This window comes from Mytilus edulis, chromosome 6 (assembly GCF_963676685.1).
Source record: "Mytilus edulis chromosome 6, xbMytEdul2.2, whole genome shotgun sequence".
NCBI classification, from domain to species: domain Eukaryota; kingdom Metazoa; phylum Mollusca; class Bivalvia; order Mytilida; family Mytilidae; genus Mytilus; species Mytilus edulis.
The window spans coordinates 3,812,473-3,818,541 of NC_092349.1; positions in this window are offsets into that span (position 1 = coordinate 3,812,473).

Consider the following 6,069-nt stretch of genomic DNA (forward strand, 5'->3'; position numbering starts at 1 on the left):
GCCGACGCACGCGGCCTTTTGGATTTTATGCGATTTCTCTATATGGTGCATCACATTACATTGCGATGTTAATTTCGACTCATTCTCATTTTAGGGTGACCACAGTGGCTTTCCATCTTTTCCTTGCCTTGGTTAGTTTCTATGATACTCCCGATGTTTACTGGATTTTCTTTGGATCATAAGTTAGATCTTTGCGTCAGATGGGTTTTTGTCGCCCTACTTTACGATGGACCTGATGATTCCAATCTAATGCTTGTCTAGTTATGTTTGTGTTGTTTTGTGTGTCCAATCCATGTCTATCTACGTGTGGAATCGTTCTTTTTATTGATTATTGTCTTGTCCCATTCCATAATTCGTTGTTGCTTATGGTGTTCTATAATATTTCATAGACACCTGTTCATGAAATCTTGTAATGTTTTGGTAAACACAATTTCCTGTTTCCAAGTTTCTAACATATAGAGTGGTGAAAGATTAATATTTCATTTGAAGATCCTGATTTGTATATTTGTTCTTAGTGCTTTTCTTCTCCAGACTGTTTTTATAATTGTAAAGTTTTCTTGTGCTTTTTTTATAGATTGAATATCATCTATCCCTTCTAATGTACTGATGACACCTTAAAGATAAGTGAAATATCAGACATAGTCAATTTCAACAGGATTTGAGTGTAAGGGTAAAGGAAACATTCAGCGTTAGGGTTAAGGTTACAATAAGTGTTAGGGTTTAAGTTGCACTAAGTGTTAGGGTTAGGGTTATAGTCAGCATAAAGGTTAGGTTTAGGTTTAGCTTAAGAGTTATAGTCAGCGTTTGGATTCGGGTTACAGTCAGCATTAGGGTTACGTTATTGTAAACATGTGAAAAATTAACCATATCCTCTATTGCTGTCAGTCATCAATGTGCAAGACAAAAACAAATGTTGCAATGTACTTTCTTTACAGAACATAAATGAACACAAATACTGTTGTAAAAAAAAATTAAGAAATACATATAATTTAATAAGCCCGACGCACGTTTTGTCGAAATAAGACTTAAAGCATTTAAGGTCAGTTTCGTGTGGCAATATTAGAACCTATTCAAAGTATGAACATTATAATATATCAAGTACTAAACAAGATTTATTGATGCATTCCGTACTTAAAATAACAATTATAATTCATTCTTAATTTGACGAGGATAACTGAATCAGAACTACTGTGAATTCGTTCATATTTGTTGGTACCAATTTTCGTGGATGAAGGAAAACTTTCATGTTCGTGGATATGACATTTCGTGATTTTTACGAAGTATGCATACAAGCCTATAGGAAATGTTCGTTTAAATTCTTGGTTCACCTTAACACGAAATCCACGAATAATAATAAATCAACAGTAATTCACTAAGCCCCCTGTCGTAGTTGCTGAGTAGTAACTACTGTTTACTTAACCTGTCAACACAGATGTTGTGAGTTGTGTCTCACACATATCAAAGAGGGACGAAAGATACCAGAGGGACAGTCAAACTCATAAATCGAAAATAAACTGACAACGCATGGCTAAAAATGAAAAAAAACTGTCAAACAATAGTACACATGATACAACTTATAAAACTAAAAAATAAGCAACACGAACCCTAATAAAAATTGGTGGTGATTTCAGTTGCTCCGGAAGGGTAAGCAGATCCTGCCCCCCATGTGGCACCCGTCGTGTTGCTCATGTCATAACAAATCCGGTAAATAGTTTAATTCGGTAGGTCACACATTCATGAAAGGGAAGAAGATTGTAGTTACGACATAAGGAACATTTACGATATCATCTGTGAAACGGTTATTCCATAACGGTCAACCAACTCGTGATGGCGTCCGTAAAATTTACGAAGGAATGATTTTTTTTTCAGGTGCATTTGACTGCAAGCTGAAGTGACTGGTTTGGTCAGTTGTACTATTGAAGTCTGTGGTTCCCTCGAGTCATTTGAAAAGCCTAAAATGCATAAGCTACGACCTTATTAACTATAAACACTCCACAAGCATAATGGGACATCCAAGTTATCTTTTGATTTACAGCAAAATTGTATTTTAAATTTTAATCGTTTCAAACCTAGTATAGCAAGATTTCTATATCCAAATTTGCACAAAATCAATAAAAAAAAAACTCTATGAAGGAGATACAGTTACAATTCCTAAAGGAAATAGCTTAAAGGTTGAAAACATCAACAGAACTAACGTGATACAAAAGAATTCGTGAGATAGAAATATCGGAAGATATTGTTCATGTCGTTAACATTAAATTGAGAATGGAAATGGGAAATGTGTCAAAGAGACAACAACTACTTCCTCAGGTACGTTTTCTCTTTTAATTGTTTCACATTTAATCATGCAGCTGACTTGTTATATGGTATGAGCTCCTGACTTGCCAAATGCACCCACCGAATGAGATCGGAACCTCTCGATCATATTCTTACTATGGTCAGTGGGTTTAAAATCAAAATTTATTTGACTTTTGTGAAACATATCAGTTAGTCTGGAAATACATCGTCTAATCATACCAATGTCAAAAGTTTCATTTTTCAAAGATAAAGCAAAGAGGTAAGCATCTTAGAGTACAATGTTTCACAATGCTGGTAACATGTACAAATGAAACAAATAATTTATGTTAATATTTTACATGTATTTATTTTTTAAATGTTTTGATATGGAAAAAAAATGAAATATCAATGTGACATCTTGTATGTAGGAACAAATTACACGGAAGCAGTTACTTTTAAGAAAACTAAAATATATGTACATGTATAAATGTATCAAAATGATGAATAACTTCGATTAAAACATGCGTTATATGAATTATAGTACATTCTTGTTTGTGAGGTTAATGAACAGATATCTATTAATAAACTGAGACTTTGTATGATTATTTCATTTGTTTGATACTACTCGTAGCTTTTAAAAGTTGATTCACCAAGAAAGATTATTATGGGTCAGATGAATAACAAGTGTCCGTACGTTAATCTTAAGGGTATACGGTAAAGTGTAGGTCCCCCGATGATTTTGTTACGTAAATATGCTTTCAAACTTTTTTCACCTACCCAATACAAAATTATGAAATAAAACATCATAGATACAAGGATTGAAAGTTTACAGAAATATTTCATCCGATAACCACAAGAAGGTTTTTGTAAAACCATTACGAAAATCTCCTTTAAGAAATATGCTCTTAATGCATGATATGTACACGGGGGGGTCTCTTCCTATATAAAGGTATATACATATGTGCCGCTGGAATGGGTCCCTTTTTTGATCCGTCAAATATATCAATGGGGTGCAATTTTACCGAGGAAATATATCAATAGGTAGTAATTGACCGATTGTGATATATGTCAATGGGTCATAAATTTCAGTTTGTTGTGCAACGATCTTCACTGAATTTCCCAAACTCTTTGTCATTAAAATTTCCACATCTGCTGAAACTTATTTACACAATCGCCGAAGTTCAAGGATACGGAAGCAAATCCACTACATTACATAGGTGCAAAACCACCAAAGAGTTTTCTATTACTTATAAATAAGAAGATGTGGTATTAGTGTCAATGAGACAACTCTCCATGCAAGTCACAATGTATAAAAAGTTAACAGTTATAGGTCAAAGTACGGCCTTCAACACGGAACTTCTATTACTGTTTGTTAAATTAAATTTTTCAAAAAATTGTGCAGAATTTGCTTAACTTTTCAACTGATTGCTCATAGAGCAAAAAAAATGCATTAAATACAGGTTTATTTCCTCAAAACTGCGTGTTTTTGGCTCATAATTATAACCAGCTGTGAAGTCATATTGTTTGTGCTATTGCACCTTCAAAAACAGTGTTTTTACTTGTTATTGTTTGAAAAGTTCAATGTTTCATATAAATTAAAGTGTATTGTATAATTGAAAAGTGTTTTTGATGTATAATAAGATTGTATATGCATATAGGTACTATTTGAGCTGATAAATATATGAATGGGTTATGATTTCGCTGTGAAATATATGTATAGGTAGGGATTTCACAATTATTCAATATATGAATGGGGGGTGTTTTTAAAATCCCAGCTGCACACCTGTACCCAAAATCCCATGTTGAGACCCCCCCGTGGATATGTATAACAACTAGTTGAAACCCAAATTTTCAAACAAACAAAGTTTCAGGATTTTGTGTGCTTTTTTCATCAAATTTAACTAAAAAATCATCGTTAAATTTGTTCTTTCAAGTTGGTACATATAATCTTCATACGTAAATAAATCAATGTAATTTTACAAAAAAAGATGGATCCATGTACTCATTTTCAAGTCTAATCAGTTAAATCATAAAATAACAGTGGAAAAAAATGCATCTTTTTTTCGACATGTCACAGATTGACGTCTTGAAAATAACATCTTACGTTTGCATCGTCATCATCTCGCCTGTTTAAAATATCTTTGTTACGTTTCATGGGTATAAATTTTCCTTTTTGCATCTTCTTTGTTGCTATCCTTGTCTAATTATATGAACAGACACGAACAATCCCTGTCATAATATTTAAACGGACACGAATATTCACATTGTTTAGTTTGTTTCAATGTTGATTGTTTCTGGAAAGAAAAAAATGCTTTTGTATTTAATTGATAAAGTCGTATAGATCACGACGGATATTAGTCAAAACTAAAATATCGTCCCTTTTCCCCGAATATGAACTATTTAATTAGACATATTACCGGGTCGTTGACTGTACACATTTGTATAATGTAGCACTTTTGCACTCAGACAAGATGTACCTCGGCCAACTTCTGAAATAAATCCCTAGATCTATTATTTTTTTATTCGAGCGTCACTAATAAGGCTTTTGTAGACAAAAAGCGTGTCTGGCGTAAATATAAAATTTGATCCTGGTATCTATATGTCTATGATGAATTTACTTTCACTACTTTTATCCAGGCTCAGATGAAGGAAACTTAAAAACCATAGACCTGTCATAGTGTATATTATATAATATTATATACATGTACTTAGTTAATTAACTTTTCACAGTTTCAAGGCTTATAGTTTTGTACGAAAAACTTGAGTTTTGTCTACGCTTGAATAATCACTGATTTTGGAATCAGAATATATTCAAGAGCATACAAAACGAACATGTTAGAATGATGTACCAATTAAGGCGTAGACAACCTATACATCTTTGCATAAAACATGTAGTAATTCAACATTTTATAACAGTAGATTAACATTAAAGAGATTTATCAATTACATTGCATCATACCACAAATGTGTAGAGTACAGGGCTGGTCCACGTCGTGATATAGCAGTGGTATCGACATAATAGTTCTATAAACACGTCGAAGATACCAGGCTTACAATTGTCTACCCCATTCGTCTCCACTCGGCCGATTCCGTACCATCAGAAGGAGAGAAGCGGTTTCTATCGAGGATTGCCGAATGTTTTCTTCCCCTGACATTTGACTTCTACACCTTTACATCAGTATTTACCATTTGTTATTAAATATAGAAGAAAACATTTTTATTAAGGTGGCAATATAAAATAAAATCTTTTTAGGCCCAATCTGATTCTGACACAACTTTTTTCATATGTTTAACGAATGACAACATCATCATCATTACTGTTACAAAATATATGTTTATTTGTCGTAGCTTCATTCCGTCCTCTTTCCCTTGTTTCTAATTCCGCTAAATTCGATATACTATTTTATTTTTTACATTGAAGAGGGTCTTTATTAGAAAACGAATTGTTTACTTCTCCAGAGTACATGAAGTCACTCCCATGTTTTTTTTTTATAAAACACGTTTTTTTGTTGTTGATATATGTTGAGCTAACACGCATTTTCGTCCTTTTTAATGGCTTTGGATTCGTTCGTCTTTCCTTGACTTCTTGTTGTTGGTTTCATCTTTGATTTATTTTTTTCGTTTCATAAATCAAATATTTTTCTTTTTATCAAAAGCAAAAACATAATCAGTTCCTAATTTGCATTTCAGATTCTGTGACCAATGTCAATTGGTACATTGTAATCGAAATGTGGGAAATAATCATATTCAAAAACAAATTGCAACAGCTTCAACTTCATACCACGTCGATAA